This window comes from Rhinatrema bivittatum, chromosome 2 (assembly GCF_901001135.1).
Source record: "Rhinatrema bivittatum chromosome 2, aRhiBiv1.1, whole genome shotgun sequence".
Taxonomy (NCBI): Eukaryota; Metazoa; Chordata; class Amphibia; order Gymnophiona; family Rhinatrematidae; genus Rhinatrema; species Rhinatrema bivittatum.
The window spans coordinates 515,088,742-515,109,560 of record NC_042616.1 but is presented as its reverse complement, the minus strand read 5'-3'; the positions used below and the strand labels follow the sequence as shown (position 1 = coordinate 515,109,560).

Sequence of the window (20,819 nt, the reverse complement as noted above, 5' to 3'; positions counted from 1 at the left end):
TCGGGATGGTGGTGAGGGGAGGGGGGTTGTAAGAAAGTAAAATAGAAGGGTTGGTGGGTTTGTTTTTTTTTTTTAAATAAATTGCTTCTCCCCCCGCACTAACCCAACAAACGAATTTTCCCCGAAGTTCGGGGAAAATCCGTTTCGTGATTCAGGTCCCCCGAACCACTACGAATTAGGCCATTTCATTGAAATGGCCTAATTCGTGATAAACGAATGCACATCTCTACTGTTTGATATTATTCATAATGCCATAACTACTCAATAGCTACTTCTTTGACTAATTGTTTACTGTATACCTGTTAGCTCCATGTATGCCATATGCTTATTATGCTGCGCCACGTGGAATGTGCATGGTATAGGATCTATAGTTAAGTGCTTTAAAATAAAGCAAGCTTTTCAGAGATGGGGGATACACATGGCGATGTTGCAGGAAACACGGCTTGATGCCATTGAGCATAAAACTGTGTAGGCAATGGGTGGACAAGGTGTACTCTGCCCAATCGTGCGCTAAAAAAGCAGGGGTGGCAATCTTGCTTGGTAAAGCCATCCCTTTCCAGGAGACTAGGATTATTACAGATGAAGCATGCTGCTATGTAATTGTAGAAGGTGCTCTGTATGGGAAGCCGATTGCACTTTGCAATGTATATGCCCCAAACAACTATGACCGTGCATTCTTCTTGCATCTTGTAAAACTCCTGTCACTACTTGCGTATCTCCCAATGGTGGTTGGTGGGGATTTTAATTGTGTAATGGTGGTTTAGAAAGTCTCATTTTGGGGTGACTGTGTCCCAGGGTTCCAACAAAGTGGTCCCATATCTGTGTAATACGCTAGACTTGGTGGATGCCTGGCGGATGTTACACCCCTTAGACAAAGAATTTACACATGTCTCTAAAGCTCATGGCACCCAATCCAGAATAGATTATTTACAAGTGGATAGGGGGACTTTCTCCAGGGTTGTGATGGCACAGATTGGGACTTTGATAATATCGGACCATGCGCCTATCTGGTTCGACTTGGAAGGGTTTCGGCCTGATTAGGTGAAGCGTGCTTGGCGTTTCCCCAAATTTTTGTATCATGATCCTCAGTTTAGAGTTTACTTGCAAAACAAATGGGATGATTATGCAGTGTTTATTCCGGGCCATCAGGCCTCTCCGATAGTATTTTGGGAAATGGCTAAAGCAGTCCTGAAGGGGATATCATTTCTTATTTGGCCTCTAGGCGGAAAGCTCTGACATTGGAAATTTTATTTATAGAAAAACACCTCTGTACAGCAAAAAACGGATATGATCACAGTCCGAATGCACATACATGATGCCAGTTGTTTAAAAAATACAAGTAGCTTTAAATATGTTGTTCCACCAAAGGGCAAAAAAATGATTGATATATTAACAGGGTTAATTTTTTCAGCATAGGAACAAGATTGGTAGAACACTGGCAAATCTGTCGAAACATTGGAAGGGAGGGGCTCTAAATACATTACCACATTACGAGATAGTACGGGATGATTGGTGAATTATGGGAAGGATATTAATAAGAATTTTAGAGAATTATACCAGGAACTTTATATAGCTGTGAACCGGGGATCTCACATTATCTTCGTTCTGTGGGATTGCTCCACTTAACGGAAGAGCAGCTGAGGCAGTTAAAACAGCCGTTTCAGCTGCAAGAAGTCGCACAGGAAATTAAGGAGGCTAAGATTCTCAAAGCACCAGGGCCTGAAAGTCTCCCAGCCGAATTCTGTAAACTGTTAATATCCAAATTGATGGCCCTCCTGGGCAATATGCTTTTACACTTAGTTGATATGCAGAGGTTTCCTCTTACAGCAAATAGTGCCATGATAATTGTGATGCCTAAGGTGGGGCATGTCTTGACTTCTCCTGCCTCTTATCGGCCCATCTCTTTTGTTAATTTTGATGTAAAGCTCTTAACGAAGATTATGGCAAATAGGCTGGTAAAATTTCTTCCAGGGCTCATAGGGTCAGAACAGGTAGGCTTTGTTCCGGGTAGGTATATTACTATGAATATACACAAAATTATCGCGTCTCTGATCAGTTGTAGATGTCGCCATCTCCCATCCATGCTTCTGAGCCTGGATGCTGAAAAGGCATTTGATAGGTTAGATTGGAGTTTTATGTTAAAAACCTTGGAATTCTTTGGGATTTCTGGATATTTTCTTTAGGTAATACTTACTCTCTATTATGACCACGAGCTTATGTGTCCGTTAATGATTGCACATCGAAGGACCTCTCTTTGGGTAGGGGACTGGGCAGGGATGCCCCTTGTCTCCCCTGCAATTTATTCTTTCTTTAGAGCCTTTTTTATATAGGCTTCGTAATCATGGAGAGATTGCAGGATTCCCATAGGAGATCGTTACAGATCCTGCTTTTAAGATGTCTATTTTTGTGGACGATATTCTTCTACTCATGGCTGAACTGCATGTCTTCTTGTCAGCCTTTCTGAAAGAAGTAGACGTGTATGGGAGGCTTTCAGGTTTCAAGCTGAATTTGGACAAATGTGAGGTTCTCCTGACGGATAGGGATTTAGGACACAATTGGGTTGGGAACTTCCCAATGCGGTGGGTCAACGATTCCTTTACATTTTTGGGTATTATTCTATTGATTTGGATAATCCATATAAGGTTAATTTTCAGAAATTACTTCAGCCTTCTCAGGTGACTTTGTGGGCTTGGAATGATTTCCCTCTTTCTTTATGGGATAGGATAAATTTATTTCAAATTATTCTTTTTCCTAAATGGCTGAACTTGCTTCAAACCATTCCTTGCTATTTCTCCAAGCATGAGGCTTCTCAGGTAGAAGTTTTAGTACAGCATTATGTCTGGAAGAATAAGAAACTCCTTATCCCCTGGGTTAAGTTACAACATAAGTGGGACCAAGGGGGACTAGGTTTAGCAGATTTGAAATTGTACAATGCAGCCTGCAACCTGCACCATGTGGTGGACTGGTTATTGGGAACCAGTTTTATTCCCCCACTGACCTTGAACGAGAACTCTTTTTTCTCATGTAACAATCTGGGATACCTTTTGCACTCGTCTTTGATGGACATTCCAAGCTATTTTAGAGAGGGTCTCCTGGCTACTCCTTAATTTTATCTTGGCGCTATTTCTATGCTTTCTTAAAGGTAAAGAGTAATGTCTGCCAGTTTTTACCTTTGGTGGACAATGCACAATTTTTGCTGGGGGTTTCAAATGTGACTTTTAAGATTTGGGCGACCAGTGGACTATGCCTGATTGCCCAGTTTCTGGATGAGGAGAGAGGTTTTAAACCATTCCCGTCTTTAGGGGAGGAATTTGGATTAGACAATGAACACTACTTTGCTCACCTACAAGTTAAAAGTTTCATTAGGCCTCTCCAAGTGGGAGGGAAACAAGAGGACAGTATTATCAGATATATTTGATGTTGAAGATCCCTCTAGACATTCTATTTCTTATTTTTATAAACATCTCTTGGATTTAAAGCCACCTCTGTTATCCAGTTGGAAATCTGAGCTTTCCATAGATTTATTATTTATTTATTTATTTATTTATAGTTTTTATATACCGGGAGTTCCTGTATACAATACATATCACTCCGGTTTACAAATAACAGTAAAAACTACTGCCGGGGGCAGTTTACATGACTTAACCCCAATACACTCTTTGCTTTAAGCGTATAGCATCTCTTATTTGTAATGTTGACCTACAGGAGTTTCAATATAAGTTTCTTATGAGGTACAATTATCCGCAAGTGTGGGCTTTTCACATGAAACTTGTGACCTCTGCAGTGTGTATAAAATGCAATCAAATGACTGGTACTTTAGGACATCAGTTCTGGGGATGCTCTAATATTGCTTCTTTCTGGAGGTTGGTAATTCAGTATATCTGCCAGGTCACAGGTATACATACCAGTGTACTGCTTTTTGATAACCTGCGGGGCATAGCTTTGAGACAGAGGTTTAAAAGGCCATGGATCTGGAAGGTATTACCGCTTGCAAAAACAAAAAAAAAAGTCTATTTTGAGTTACTGGGTTGGTAAGGACCGCTGAATCTTACATTTTGGAGAATCAAATACATCTTATGTGTATTAATGAGAAGTATGTTAAAAAAAAAAACTGAGTTGACTAGGAAGCAAGACTTTTTTACTTATCTGGGAAGCATATTTTATTTACAGACATTGCCACATTGGTCAAGGAGCCTTGTCCTCAATGATGGCTAAGTTTGTTATTCTGTTTGTCTGTTAAATTGTTTGACTGGGACATCCAGGAAGGTTGGGGGGGAGGGGATGGTGTGGGTGGGAAGGCAGTTTATATGATGAAGAGTGTCATGGTACATGTACACATATGGGGTCACTGGGAAGAGTCAACCAGTGCTTCCCCATTTATGTTTCTGTTACTCATTGACAAATTTCATTATTATTATTATTTGTAATTTTTATATACCGATCTTCTTGCATGAAAAAATGCAAATCAGGGGCCGGTTTACAGTGAAACTGAATAAGCAGGAAATCTAATTCCTTAGTCTGATACATTGAACATCTAACAACGAAACAAATGTTCACAGAGCAAAAGGCTAAACAACTTAATAATGATTAATTTAAAAGACAAACATAACTAAATTTATTTTAAACGAGGCACAAAGGTTAGCACGAAGGGGAGCACAAAGGGGAGAGCCCCTTTGGCGCGCGACGCCCGATGGACCGGCATTGTTTACCGGCTCTGACGCTAGCGTGGTGATGTCATTGGGGGCGGTTCTATTTCTCTCTGAGGAATCCCATTGTTGACAGTTTCATGGCGATTTTTCAATTTTTTTCACTTTTTTCAGCCCGGGATAGTTTCTCGGGGTACCCGATGTTGGTGGGTTGCCACTCACCTTCCTTGCCCGATGGACCGGCGTTGTTTACCGGCTCTGACGCTAGCGTGGTGACGTCATTGGGGCGGTTCTATTTCTCTCTTAGGAATCCCATTGTTGACAGTTTCATGTACTATATATCTGATTTGTTGAAAATTAATACACGCATTTAAACTTAAAAAAAGCCGCAAAATATGCATGTAGGTACCCATACATGCATAAGAATAAGGGGGAGGAAAAGGGATGGGGCATGGGTGTTTCTAGGCGGAGAAAGGACTTACACACATAACTCAGAATTTTAAAACCGAAAACCCCAGCGCGCGTTACCTAGATATCTGCATAACTTTACTGCTGCTCCTGATGGGGAGCAAGTCTGTAGATCTCCGAGTTTTAGGTTTTATAGAACAGGGTGAGGAGTCTGGGTCAACTGGGGGGCAAATAGGATGAAGAACTAGAGAGGTCTGAAAGTCCTCACTATTAAGTGGACAAACTGGTGGACTACTTGCAAAACTGGGAATGTTTTAAAATTCACTGTCATACATGCGTAGAAGCTGACAAGCTCCTATTGAAGACACATGTATGCAAGCTATGCTCAAGTAACATCTTAAAATTAGGAGCATACTTATGTGCAGTTTGTGCATTTTAAAACATACACACGGAAGAGTGCACATAATTAAAAATGCCAGCGTATCCTTGCCCATGCACCAATACGCACATGTATGAACGCGCACTCATTTTAAAATCCACCTCCTAAATGCATTCCTGCCCTCTATTACATACAGAGACATTTCCCTTTCCAACAGACATTTAGGGGAAATTTTGAAAGCAATGTCCAAGGGTAAATAAGTGTTTCCCTACAGATAAAAGACTTTGAAAATCTCCCCTCCCCCTTTAATGTCTGTGTGAGAAAAGGGGCAGGGACAGGTCAGGGAAGTGAGTGGACGCAGGGAGGGTTTCATTTTGAAATCTCTGCGAGTGTTTTCACAGGCGCATGCAGGCACAAAGGGGTGGATTTTAAGAGCCCTGCTCGCGTAAATCCGCCCGGATTTACGCGAGCAGGGCCCTGCGCGCTGGTAGGCCTATTTTACATAGGCCTACCGGCGCGCGCAAAGCCCCGGGACTCGCGTAAGTCCCGGGGTTTTCCGAGGGGGATTTACGCCTCCCTCTGAGAGGCGTAAATCCCCCGACAAAGGTAAGGGGGGGGGGTTTAGACAGGGCCGGGGGGGTGGGTTAGGTAGGGGAAGGGAGGGGAAGGTGAGGGGAGGGCAAAAGAAAGTTCCCTCCGAGGCCGCTCCGATTTCGGAGCGGCCTCGGAGGGAATGGAGGTAGGCTGCGCGGCTCGGCGCGCGCCGGCTATACGGAATCGGTAGCCTTGCGCACGCCGATCCAGGATTTTAGTGGATACGTGCGGCTACGCGCGTATCTACTAAAATCCAGCGTACTTTTGTTGGCGCCTGATGCGCCAACAAAAGTACGCCAAATCGTGCTTTTTGAAAATCTACCCCAAAGCCCTCAGCTACTTTTGTATCCACATTATGCACGCCGAGCAGATTTTGAAACGGAAAAGTCTGCAAAGAGAAACCCTCTCAGGTTTCACAATGTTGTTATATCGTTGTAATCTGCCTAGCAAGGATGTCCATTAATGGAGAAATAGAAAAATGTTTTAAATAAAATAAATAAACAATGTGACTTTGTTAGGATATTTTTCGCTTTTATTTTTTTTGCAGTGGGGGAGGGGATCAATGAATATTTGAGAGCAGTTATGGTGACAGAACTCACAGGTTAGTATTTTAAACTGACCCCCTTGTCTCTACAAGCTGTATTCCTCTTTGTGGGTGTTTTTGCTTGTAGTTTGTTTTGACCCAGAGCCCTTTATTTGGGGGGTGGAGGGGTGTGTGTGTGTGTGTGTGAGGAGGGAATAAATCAATGCCAACCTCCAGAATATTAGAATTTTCTTATGCTGTATCATGTTGGAGGGCGACAGAAACAAAAGTGTTTTTATTTGGTGCCTTATGAATCATTTTCTGTAACTTTCTTCCCAGCGCCCATTCTAAGCGTCACCAAACTGTGAAAGCTGTACAACAGTGCAGTAGGAGTATATTGCATGGCCTTCAACCTGCCATTAAACTAGAGGTGATTCTCGTCAGAGTGTCATTGTCTCTCAGTTTGATCTACCACTGCGTTAAGCACGATAAAGAAGGCCCCCAGGACATTTTGTGTTTTTGCAGTATGCATTTGGGGTTAAAAAAAAAAAAAGGGGGAGGGGTGTTTCAAAAAACAGTAATGGAAGAGAAACACATGCTTTTGAAATGTGGGAAAAGCATGCTTTTTTTTTTTTCCCCAGTATGCTGGAACAATACGTTTCTGGGAACTGGATGCACCTGGCTGTGCCAGGGAGGGTCAGAAGCTGTGGGTAGCTTTCATACCTCGAAGGTGACTCATGAATTCAGCACACACACAAAAATAAACTTAATAAAAGAGAGAGGCTGTTTTGTTCTGCCCGGCCTGGTGACGTGGTTCTTTTTAAGATGACCAATTATGTGAGCAAACAGCACTGCCAGCAAGCATCTCTGCTGCAGTCAAATTAATTAAGCGATAATAGTTTGTGCCAGTGACGACTAAAACTCACACACTTCTCAGTAAGGTGGTCATTAAGTGTCTTGAAAGTATTTAACTCCTAAATGGAGAAATGAAGCAGCATCATTGCACAATACAGAAAGTTAGAAGGGAAAAGAATAACAACATTCGTGCTCACTGTGGATACAATTTTTCTAAGGGAGATTTGCTTTCAAAAAATCTTTTTTTGTTTTTCGGAGGGTGAGGGGGCCAGCAGTGTCCTCCTCCTTCTTGGGGCTACCAGTTTAATCAGAACATAGGGCGGGGTTGGGCACCCAAACCATTCATTTGCCACTTCCTTGGTTTTATATCCCCTCCCCACTCACTTAGCCCAGTTTTGATAACATGGGAACACTTTAGAGACTCCCCACAAGGGTTTTCCCTTTGAAAATTCTGGTCGGCGGCGAAATGCTGGCATTTTGTACCCATGCACTTTGCGCCTGCTTTGAAGCAGATGTGTGTGAAAGTGAGCAGGGGAATTTCATTGTGAAGTCCCTGTGGGCACTTTCTCTAACCCCACCCTGTTTCTTTTTTCTCTGCAGGTAAAAGCACGCATGTTGTGAACGGCGCGTGTGCCTTTACCCACACCGAGGAGGAAGGTCAATTTCCATGCAAACTTTTTTTTTTGCGCGGTTAAGCATCCTTTTACCTGCGCAAAATGTTTTGAAAAAGACCCTCCCTGAGGCCAATTGTTAAAACCATTTCCTCTAGTACACCCATGTAGCCCTCGGTAAAAATTGCCTGGCTGAAAATTGCTCTCCTCTGCCCAGCCAAAAGCATGAGCCGGCTTTCACAGTGCACACTTTTTTTTTTGCTGAGCGGTAAAGAGCCGCATTCCTTGGGGTATGTATTCAGGTCAGGGGAAAAAAAGAGGGCACCTTCACTGGATCTGCAAATGAGCACATTTGGCTGCCGGCACAAGAGGAGGCGCAAAGCCACAATGTACCTGGCTAAAAGTGCCTGTGCGCCTTGCATACAAAGCAGGCGAGTCAAACTTGAGCTCGTTCATGTCACTTTTTGCAAGCAGTTTTCTTCAACATGCTATTTACTCTTGCTTATTTGCTTTAGAATTATATATTATTTAGTGCTTAAAAGTGTTTATTATTTTTACAGCTCTCAGCTGATGCTATGTTTGGTCCAAGTTGAGGGTGAGGCCAAGCACCACATGAAAGTATTGCACCAAAAGAATAGTCAGCCAAGTTGGGACTGACGATGCCTAAAGAAACAGCCTGCACTCTCCGAGGGGATACAGGTGAGTGCATTGTTTGTTGGATCCGGTTAAAGGTCATGTCCAGGAAATCAAACCAAATGTATCCAGGCAAGGAAAAACACAGGGACAGAGACAGGAACAGATACGAGGCAGGAAACAAAAAACACATAAGACGCAGATGCATGTACTGAAAGGGGCGTTGAAGCAGGGCCAGAGGAATAGGTTACTCTGAGCTGTTGAACCTGCAAAGTCGTGGCAGAAACAGGAAGTAAATATTACTTATGAATATAAGTTGTGTACAGAGGACCAATTATAAGAACATAGGAACATGCCATACTGGGTCAGATGAAGGGTCCGTCAAGCCCAGCATCCTGTTTCCAACAGTGGCCAATCCAGGCCATAACAACCTGGCAAGTACCCAAAGATGGTTCTGCAAAGATGGGCGCCATCACAGTCAAGGTTACTGAAGTTTAACAAATTCCAAAGAGTTCAGGCCCAGCCTGAGAGGATAAGTCACTGGGTAAGAGCTTTGTGCTGCAACCCCTCAGCTCCCTTGCACCCTAGTTGAATGACCTGAGAGTTGCCATTTTGTATAAAATGTGTCTACCTTCATTGTTTTGTTGTGGTACTCATTCACATCATTTGTACACCACAATTGTGGGAGATAAGTGTTTTCATTACTGCAGATGTACTGTTAAGATAGGAGATGGATACATTATTTATTTTTTTGATTTATATTCTGCTTTTTGGTACTTCAAAGGTATCTGCCTATGCCCAGAGGGCTTGCAATCTAAGGGGAAGATTTATGAAGCCGTGATATTTTATCGTGGGAGGGGTGAAATATTATGGGGGGGGGGGGGGGATGTCTCTGCGATATTTAGCCCCTTCCCAACAAAATATTGTGGCGGGTTCCTGGCAATATTTTAGTTCACAGTAAATCTCTGCAAGATAAAACATTGTGGCAGGGGCCCAAAAAACAAGCGATGGTGGCCCAATTCTTACAGGGCCATCATAAGTTTAAAGGGCCCCCAATGCACAAAAATCACCCCTAAAAATGCTAAATTCCTCAATGGGGGTCTTCTTGAGGTGGTGCAGACTCAAAATTAAAAAAGTTAAATAATCTTAGAATTATGCAACAATGCCCCTCCCCTTTCTCAAACAACTCCCATTGTGTTAAAATAATGCCTCCACAATTTTCTGGGAGTAAGCGTTAAGAGACAAAAATATGGAGCATAAAAATTAAAATAGTCTCTTACGGAAATAGCTTAACATAGATAGCTTAACATACATACCATAACATACATACATACGGAAATAGCTTAACATACATATCATCCAAATATTTTACTCCTGAGTTATGGGACTTACTTGAGGAGAGGAGGCTAGAAGCAAACATTTACGGGAATCTAAGAACATCTTTAACTGTTCAGGATAAAAATATATGTAGACTTCATTATTTAATTTCAATATTCATTTGCTCCTTATTTTTGTCTCTTAACACTTACTCCCAGAAATTGTGGTCTAGGTAAAAATGATAGATTTACTGGTATGTAATAATATTTCTTTTTTGTAATATGTTTCATTTGTTGCTGTACAAAGTATATGTTACTTTGTAAATTTTGAGAAAAATTTAATAAATAAACAATTAAAAAAAAAAAAGCCTCCATCCACATTAACCTTCCCTTCAACCCCCCCCCCCCCCCCCCAACAGATATCCTCTCCTGACACCTCCTTCCCAAAAGAGAACACAATCCCTGGTGCCTAGTGGACCAACCCCTGCCCACCTTAAATTCTAAAAGTACCTCATGGAAGCAACATTAGTAGTTCAGTGGCTAGCTTCAGGCCAGTTGATGTCATTTTGAGAAATGGCATCGACCTAACTTTTCCCCATAACACGATAGGAGTAAAGTCTGCAGACTTTCAATGTATCTATATTTTAAAGTGCTTTAAATTTTTGGAAAATCACATAATAATAATAGTAATACCTTTAACTTGTACAGAAAAAGAGATTAATTTTGGATGTGAAATGTAGTTTTTTATTTTTGGAATAAAAAAAACCCCAAGCTAAATAAAGCTCTGCTAAATGGTGTTACGATCCTGATCGCGAAGCCCATCCCATGAGCAGGCCCTCCACTTACTGCCTGACTCTACCGCCACTGGCCCGATGCCGCAGGATTCCCTTGAGGTGGCCTATGCCGTCCTGGCTTGCTGCTGCCACCTCTTTATGGTCCGATGCTGCCCTGTGAAGCAGGAGGGACATTGCCAGATTGCTTCCTCATGGCCTTAGTGCCGCCGTCGGTCCTTTTCTTCGTGGCTTGAGCACCGCTGCTGGACCTCCCAAGTGGTAGGAAGCTGCCACCGCCGCTGCTTCCATCTTTGCGACCTGTGCACTGCTGCTAGGACCTCTTACGCGGTGTGGAAGCCACCTCCAGGCCTGCTTTCCATTGTGGCAGGATGCCGCCGCAGGTCTCTGCTTCCTGGCTTCCTCTAGGCACGCGCTTCTGCTTCATATTTAAAGGGCCAGCATGGGAAAAGCCCGCAGCCCCACCGGATGTCAGCTCCAGTCCATTTCCTGCTTCAGCCCTATAAAAGGGCTGAGTTTCTGTTCCTCGAGGGCTTCAAACTGGATTCCATGGTCGTCCATGTCTCCTCCCTTCTGGTCAAGGTCTTCCATGGTCTGCTCCTGTCTTGATGGCTTCGTGTTCCATGTTCTTCTCAATCCTGATGCGTCTGTTAGTTCCTAGCTCCGGGTTAAAGCCAGTCTCGCCGCCGGACCTCGCCTCCAGATTACCATCCTGGGAGTAAATCCGTATTGATCTGGTGTCTGTTTCTGATCATTGGAATCCTCTTCTGGCTGGACCCTTCTTTGAGCGCTACCCAGATTCCTCCTTCATTGCATGTTCCAAGTCCTAATATTCTTCATCCAGAAGTCCTGATATCCAGAAGTCCAGATGTTCCTCGTCCAAGTCCTGATGTTCCAAGTCCAGTTGTTCCTAGTCCAGAAGTATCTGATGTTCCATGTCCAGATGTCCTGATGTTCCTGATGTTCTAGGTTCCAGTCCGGATCCTCATGAATCTGAGTTCCAAGTTCTGCTTTCCAAGTTCAATGTCTTGAATCCTGACATCCTATGTTCCACTCCTGATCCTGATGTGTCCGCTAGTTCCTAGCTCCGGGTTCAAGCCTAGTCTCAGCGCCGGACCTCGCCTCCCGATGACTATCCTGGGAGTAAATCCATATTGATCCGGTATCTGTTTCCAGTCATTGGAGTCCTCTTCCAGCTGGACCCTTCTTTGAGCACTGCCTGGATTCCTCCTTTGTTTCATGTTCCAAGTCCTGATGTTCTTCGTCTGGAAGTCCTGATGTCCAGAAGTCCTGATGTACCTCATCCAAGTCCTGATGTTGCAAGACCAGATGTTCCTAGTCCAGAAGTACCTGATGTTCCATGTCCAAATGTCCTGATGTTCTTGATGTCCTATGTTCGAGTCCTGATCCTGATGTGTCCGCTATTTCCTAGCTCCAGGTTCAAGCCTAGTCTCGCCCACCAGACCTTGCCTCCAGATGACCACCATGAGGGTAAATCCGCATTGATCCGGTGTCCATTTCTGGTCATTGGAGTCCATTTCCGGCTGGACCCTTCTTTGAGCGCTGCCCGGATTCCTCCTTCGTCCTGAGCCTCAATCCTGCGCATTGTCCACGACCAGCCCTTTCAGGTTGTGTAGGGCGTGCAGTGGGACAGGGTGGTCCATGACCAGCCCAAGGTGGGCTGTGTAGGGCACCCTGAGGGGCAGTGCCTTCCAAGTTTCAAGTATCCTCGTCTTGTCCAAGTTCTAAGTATCCTTGTCTTGTCCAAGTTCCAAGGACTATCGAGTGGCCAGAGGGCTACTCTCGAGACCAGCATTGCATTGCTGGGTCTCATCGGTGCGTGTAGGTCCAGTGGAGGGCTGAGCCAGCCTTGTTCCTGCACCACCCGTGTTCATACCTGCTTACCTCTTGCGGTGTGTCTTGGGGCTCCTCCCTGAGCCACGCCATGATCCAAAGGTTCACAACTTCCCTGGAGATAGGACCGCACCTCCGCGCTCCCAACAAATGGTTTCTGGTCACACTTAAAATACTCTCACTTAAAATACACTCACAGCTTAAAATACATTTTACAAAATTTATTTTACACAGGGTTAATTTACTAAAAGTCACAAAAAGCTATTTATATATTAACCTGATTTAACATGCATGAAAATAGTGTCCTATTCACTATGGGGTAAATATTCAGCCGCTAAACAGCTATTTAAGATACCGATATCCATCTAACTTAACTGGGATATTCAGCGGTGCATCTGTGCTGCTGAATATACCTGGATAAGTTACAAATAGCCAGATATGTGGTATCCTGCTAAATTTAGACCTGCCTTATGGCGTGTCTAGAGTTAGCTGGTTAAGTTAACTGGCTAACTCCACTCCTCCCTAGAACACTTAACTCCCACCCTAGGAACACCCCCGACTTTACGCAGCTAAATTCTGGACAAATAATCCGTTATCCAGCTAGAATTTAGCTAGGTAAGCCTTTTAAATATGTGGCTAAGTCATTTAGACAGATACCTTTCCATTATCCGTCTAAATGGCTTTTGAATATGTACCCCTATAATTTAATGCATGCACTAAAAGGTGAATTTTTAAAGAGATGCACGTGCATAAAATAGCAGATGCGAGCGCAAGTAGAGCTTATTTGCGCTACTGCTATTTTATAAATCTCGCACATACGTGTGTAAATACCTGTGCATGAATAACTCTACTCGTGTAGAAAAGGGGAAGATTTGGGGCAGGTCAGAGGTATTCCAGGCAGGAGCCAACATTTACACTCAGGAATCATAATTTTATAACTTGCGAAAGCAGCGCATTTAGGGCTGCTACCTGTGCATATTTACTTCTAATTTATCAGATGTAAGTCAGTATAAAACTCATTATAGCTAAAAACTGACTGGGTGAGGAGCCTGGGTAAACCTGGGGGGAGGGAGTACAGGCTGAAGCACCAGAGAGGCTTGGATGACATAGTGATAGACTGGATAAAATAGTGTGCTCACTAGTGTGGATAAAAGACAAGTCCTAGGGAAAGATACGCGAATAACGTTTCCTCATATAACTGCTTAAAATTAGGAGCACATCACTATAATTTCTCTACAAGATTTTTGCTTGTGATTATTGAAAATGCTGATAAAAAATAAATAAATTAGGAGCATACATATGCGCACTAGGAAGTAAAATTTAAGACCCGCACGAGGGCACACATGTGCGCGATTCCCGGAGTGCGCACATTGACAGGGAGATTTTATAACATAGGCACATATATGCGCATATACGCATCCATGTTATAAAATTGGCTAAACATGCATACATACATGTGCACATGATTTTATCTGCATGCAAATGGCAACTTGAGCATGCAAATGGGGAGAATTTTAGCGGATTCGTATGCTGATGCAATTGCCCATTTTCCCAGTTCATTCTCAATTTGCCCCAGTAAAGGAGCGGACTTCCTAAACTCCCCCCCCCTAGCTAACTTGCTTCCCTTTTACCCTATTAGCCCTGACCCTTCAAACCCCGCTGACTAGCCTGCTTTTTTTTGTTACATGACTTACACGCGGTCCATAGCAGAAGTAAAGTTACGCTGTAGGGGACCCCAATGCGTGCAGGCGTGCATAAATACTTATGCGTAGACTTCATGATGCAGTCCTGGCCCGCCCCTGCCCCTCCCAGGCCATGCCCAGCCCCAGATTTTGAAATCCGCGCAGCGTGTGCCAGGCCGAATCACATGCATGTTTCCCAGCTTTGGCACATGTAGGGGATTTAAAAATCAACAAGCAGGAGTACTTTATGTAATGCACTTGAGCAGACGATATAAAACTCTTGTGCAAGTGTGCTCACGCCTACATACAGGCATATATGGGTGCACGTATGCTCGTTTTGAAATTGCCATCTTAGGCACTTGCTAAAAACTTCATTTCCCTGAGACACCTTCAAATTCTGTCCCATTCTTCTGGGTTAGAGGTTCTGTCAAAGGGTCAGATATCCCATTCCTCTTGTATCCAAAACATTTGCAACAGCAATCTCATTAGCGTCCTCAGATCTCGGTCCTGGAAGAGAATCAGAAGCTGAGGTAGCAGGATCTCCTCCTACACCCTCTAAAACAATCAGAGACGGACACCATCCCTTTGCCTTGATCTTCATAAGGAGCTGTCGGTGGTCCAAATCCTTTTGTTATCAGTGCAGGATAAATACCAATACCCTGGCACAAATGCTCTGCCAAAGGCAGCTCATGCTTGATGAGCTGTTGGATGAGTGCCCAGAGTAGTCTTCCACTTCTCCTGAGTGTAAGAGCTACAGAAGGGAAGGAAAGCAGTCTCTCTCTCCACTGATCACAAGCACACAATTGTCACCAGAACTCTCTTCTGCTACTACAATTTCAGCCCAGCCTTGCTCAAATATTGGAGAAGATATGGTAGCAGAGGAATTCATAGGCCTGAGATAAGTGTCACCATTGCTATCTTGGACGCAGCTCTGTTCTCTATGCTGCCTTCTTCTTTTTGGCAGCATGTGCCAAAACTTCCTTCATGCAGTGAAATTCCTTTTAGGCCGACTCACTCTCAGAGGCACCAGGGATCCAGCTAACAGCGGTGTTTTACCTGCAGAAATGAGCTCATGTGGGGTAATTTTACCCGCATTGTGTGGAGACAGTACAAGGAATGAGGGTTAGTTAGGTCAGAAGAGGCAACTACAAGTATTTTCCTTTAGAAAAGTACCCACAAAGAAAGCAGGTGCATAGCAGGTGTATCTGATACAATTTTAAAAGGCAATGCATGCTCATATGTTCCCTTTGAAAACTGGTGCAAAGCCCATAGGAAAGACTATCCATGAGCTTTGCACCAGTGTGAGCAGATTTGAAATTAGCACCCTTCGGATTTCAAAATATAAGCAGTAGTGAACCGTTTGCCGTGAGCACTCAACATAAAGGCAGAAAAAAAATATCGCCAATGGGTTTTAGTAGTGCCTCTTCTTTATTTAAAGGTAAGGGCTTGATTCACTAAAAGGTAGATTTTCAAAGCCACACGTGCGCGCGTCCATGTGCATTCGTTTCCCAGCACCTGCGCATGAACGCGCCAATTTTATAACATGCGCCAATTTTATAACCCTACCCTTCCTACCTTTTCCTCTCTCCTCCCTGATCCCTAACCTAACCCTACCTAGCCCCTAATTTTTTATTTTAATGCTTACTGCTCCTCTGAAGCAGAAGTATCTTCCGTGCGTCGGCCGGCTGCCAGCGTGAGCTTCCCCGGGTCAGCGGCTAATGGCGTGTGGCCGGGCCCTTTGTAAAACGCATGTGGTGTGCACAAGGCCCGGCCACGCATGTAACCCCTGAAATTTACGTGCGTGGCTCTTTTAAAATTGGGCTTTAAGTCTTTTTTCTCATTCTGGGTCTATGGGGGAAAAGCCTAGTAAATCAGACCTTATGTTTGCCAACTTGTTAATATCAGTTGTTTTGTGCTGGTAATTAATTTTCTGCTCCAAATAAACACCTCCATTTTTAATGGCTAAATAATTAGCACCTGCATAATTAATACCCTCTGAGTCCAATGCTAGTAACTCAAAATTGTGTTGAAGAAACGTACACAATGTTGATGTATTTGCTAGATATTCCATAAAGGTCTACATGCCATGATTTTAGCATGTTTTGGAGAATGCCAATGCAATAATCAAATAGCTTGCTTTCATTCTGCTCTTATAAATATACAATTATCATTTAATAAAATATCCTTAGCTTTGTGAAAATCTAGAAATAAGAAAAAATGTTCCTAAATGCAATCTCCGGGAGAGTCATTAGCATGTCTATAAAACAGCAGATTTGTTTTCCTTATAAAAGGAGTTGGTTTGATTGGATCTGCTGAATTAAACACTAATACTATTGTAAGTAAAACAAGAGGAGCTGGAATTTGCTTTTGGCAAGATATCAAATCATAAATAAGTGAGTCACAAAGTCTGTAAAGATGTGATATGCCTTTATATGGTTTCAACTGGGTAACTTCTGACATACTGTAAAATAAAACTATCACTTACACATAGAAACAAAAATCTGAGCCCTTCAGAATGTATGTGTATGCAAGGGCAAAGACCTACCTCACAGCCCTATATTGTGCAATTAACTCAGACTGTTTAAATTGCTTTAGACTGCCGTGTATCGCACATTATCCGTATTACCTGCATCCTGCATTTCACAGAGGATCAAAACTTGGGTCTCTATCCAGCTATGTTAGAAGCTGGCAGTCATTCTCTGGCTTTTGCTAAAGTAAAGAATATATGCAGTTATTTATGGCATCTACTGAGATGTAAAAATTAATGTGTGTGTCTTAAGACTGCAATTTGGCAGAAAAATATAAGAGAGCAAAATAGTTCCGAATCTACTACTCTTTTATCTGAGATGGAAGACTCTTAATCCCCCCCCCCCCCCCCAAAACATCTGCTGGACTAAAAGCACAGTCTTGGTTCAGTATCTGTCCTAGCATTTACTGCTGTTCATTCTTCAGAAACAAACATGCTAAAAGTTGCTGCTTTCAAAGAAATAAAAGTGTTTTTTTATTTTCCTAAAAAGTACTTGACATAGAACCAGAATGAATGAATTACTTGACTAAATCAGACAAGCATTTGTTCTTAATTTAGATGCCTGGCACATAACTTACATTTGACTTCAGAAACCCAAAATAGAGTGAAAAACAGACTCCTCTTATAATTGCTGTGTTTCATACTGCTGTGTATTAGCCTAGGCAAAAGAAAATCTATTTTTAAAGCATTATTGATTCTGACTCTTGAGGAGTCAATTTCAAAATTGTAAAACATATCAAACGCAATCATCCTTGTCTGATAGGCCTCCAAACTAGAATTGCAGGAATATTTATTTATTTAAAATCCTTACATTCTGCAGATTTGATAGACCATGCTAAGCGGATTACAAAATAGCATAAACAATATTCAGGACAAACAATAACAGACAAACATAAAATCAAACAGAGCCATAGTCAGGCAATGTAGAGCCCATGGCCAAGTGAAAAACTGTGCCCTTGCCCATTACATAAAACATAATACCATGAGTTGGGAAACTTTGTTAAATGTTTGTACAGTAATGTCCATGGCCAGTGCTCTAGGAAAGCCTTTCAGCCTTGTATCTCCCACCTCATCACACCCTCCTCACAGATAATTAAAATTATGCATTTATGATAACAGATTTTACATGAAAAAGGACATCCAAAGCACAGTCTTCTGAGTTAAAAATATCACTTTAAATATGTATATTATATTTACAAAACCCTGCAAGAAAGCAAAAGACAGTTGGAACTCTTATGTTATTAGGCCTATTGTAATACATCTTGGGCATGGGCATCACCCTGAGAGAGCCACAAAAAAAACAGAATTACAATGCAATAAACTGTCTGTATCAAAACAGTACTAACTGCCAGCAATCAAACAGCAATAACTCTACCTATGAAAGTTAACACTGCAAATATTACACTAAGCCTAAAACACCAATACAACCCTATTAGTAAAACAGAACAAGCCAAGCTGCTATAGATCTCTACATACAAACTACACATTATTGGAATACCTTACTCAGTCACACATGCAAAACACAGATAGACCCTCAAAAATAGAATAAAGAGACAATAAAGTATACATAGAAATGTACGGGCAAAAACTGAACTGGAAACCTCAACAAGCCGAATTCTATATGAATTGCCATAATAAAAAAACCCAGAAGCATTACCATTTCTCATAAAACAAAATTTGTAAAACCATACCAATAAAAAGAATAATTAAAATCTAATAAATAGATTAGCATTCAATAATGAAAAACTCACATTAAAAAACCTGGAAAAGCGATTTAACTGGAGCTATTACCGGGAAACCTACTCTACATGTTGGTTTTAGTATACTACTAGCGCTATATCAAATGTTAACTTACGGACCAACTAAGCATGTTTAAGTTTCTCTTATAAGAATTAAAAGTTTAGTAGTCATTAGCAGTATTTGTATTTTCGAGGTATTTATTGAACTATTGTATCTGTGCAATTCTGTTCTACAAGCTCTGTATGTATGTTTTAAAACATTTCAATAAAAATTATGTGGAAAAAAAAATTTCCAAACATCAATAAAATATTTCAAATAATACATCAAATAATACTCAATAATTAGAACTAATAAGGATTTAAGAAATCACCCATTATCTATATCATGCAACATTTGATTTCCAGAAACCCTAAAATTATCATGATTAGCAGGCAGAGAGGAAGTGAGGTCAGTCTCCCACACACAAACTCACTCTCTCTCTCTCCCATATGAATATACACCTGTTCTCTCTGTCTCCCACATACATGGTCTCTCTCTCACTCTCCCACACAGTCTTGCTCCCCTTCCCCCCACTCCCGAGAACTCTAAGTCCACTCTCCTCTCTGACACCCTACTCCCCAGGAGTTTTAATCCCCAGCCCACCCCCCTACTCTCAGCAATGTTGCTTCCCAGATGCCTCTCCCATCCCAGAAACCCCACTCCCCAGCAGTCTTGCTCAACAAGCCCTCCCCTCCCAGACCTCCACTTCCCAGCAGTCTTTCTCCCTAGCCTCCTATCCCTTTCCAGCCCCCCTACTCCCCAGAAATCTTGTTCCCCAATTCCATGATTTCCTGAATGCTGCTCACCCCTGTGGGGTTCTATCATGATCCCCTCATTCACCCTCTCTGCTCCTATAGAATGGAAGGATCACAGCCTGCAGCGTGGGCTGCTTCCTCCACCTGATGATGTCATTCAGGCACCGGCAGCCGGAAGGGATGAAGCAGCCCACGCTGCAAAACTGTGATCCTTCCATTCTTCAGGAGCAGAAAGAGTGAATGAGGGGATCATGATAGCACCCCGCGGGGGTGAGCAGCATTCAGCAAATTATGCATCGTCCCACTGCCGCCAATGAGATTTCTTCCGTTTTTGGCTGCACCCCAATTCCGATGCCTATGAGTTGAAAAGCAGTGTGGCTCTGCCAGAATCATCAGTGTGGCCAGCAGGCTTCGCTGCTGTTCCACTTTACTGAGGCCGCTCATGGCGGCAGTGCTATAATGCCTTTCGATAGCGGTGCCTATGGCCATAGCCATATTGGTTGAAATCAGGTCATGAAACAATCATCACATCCTACATGAAACAGTTTATACCCTTAAAACATTATAAAATCCTATACAATGTCATCAAAACATCATAAAATCTCAAATAAATGACTCCTGAAAAAAATTAGGTTTCCAACCCTTTACAGAAACCTTTCTAATCTTCAATCAGATGTGACTCATTAGGTAAAAAATTCTATAATGAGGGGCCTACTACTGAAAAAGTACACACTGCATTGCACACAAACACACACATACAATCAAGAATATAGCTTAGCTTTAGTTCTGCCATGAGAATTCTCAGGTTAAATATATTGACAAATATCCAGTAAATAGGGACCTTCATTTTTGGTTTTTATTGTTCTTTATTTCCCTCAGGAATTTATCATTGACAAAAACAGGAGAAAATCAGTTGAAACAAATGACTCATTATATTGTGTCTTCCCTAGAGATCCTATCATTACAAATTGAGGCACAATAGAGTACACATTATTGGTGAAACCTCAGATATGTACAACCACCTGTGAAATGTTCATAGCCTACTACAATGTATACCTGGAAGCACCAATTTTGCAACTACAAAATTATTCTTTTAAGAATGTCATTTTTGAGTGCCTATATCTAACCTATACCATGATGCTGGGATATTGGGACAGGGTGGAATTTGTGGCCACGAGGATTCTCCAGCCATTTTGCAATGCAGTGGGTTTTTTTTTTAATTTTATTTTTATTTGAATTTAATCAATAAATTAAATATATACATATTTGAAAGCAAAATAGGCTATACAAACAATAATTACACACAGAATTTAAAACAAAGAGAAGAAAAAAAAAAGAAAAAGACTAAGTTGTAAAACCACAAAAAGGCCTCAAATAATAGAGGGGAAGAAAAGGGTCTTAGTCCAAAGACTGAACCCCCCCCCCCCCAAGTATGCACAAACAAATCATGGTAAAACCCAGAGCAG

The 20,819-nt window shown here is 42.2% G+C and overlaps 1 long non-coding RNA gene across 1 annotated transcript in view; it reads left to right on the top strand.

Moving 5' to 3' along the window:
• Nucleotides 1–20,819, top strand: part of LOC115086195 — a 238,143-nt gene that overhangs the window by 19,841 nt on the left and 197,483 nt on the right. The window contains exon 2 of the long non-coding RNA XR_003855142.1: nucleotides 8,577–8,715. This is a non-coding gene — a long non-coding RNA (uncharacterized LOC115086195). The remainder of the gene's footprint in view (nucleotides 1–8,576; nucleotides 8,716–20,819) is intronic.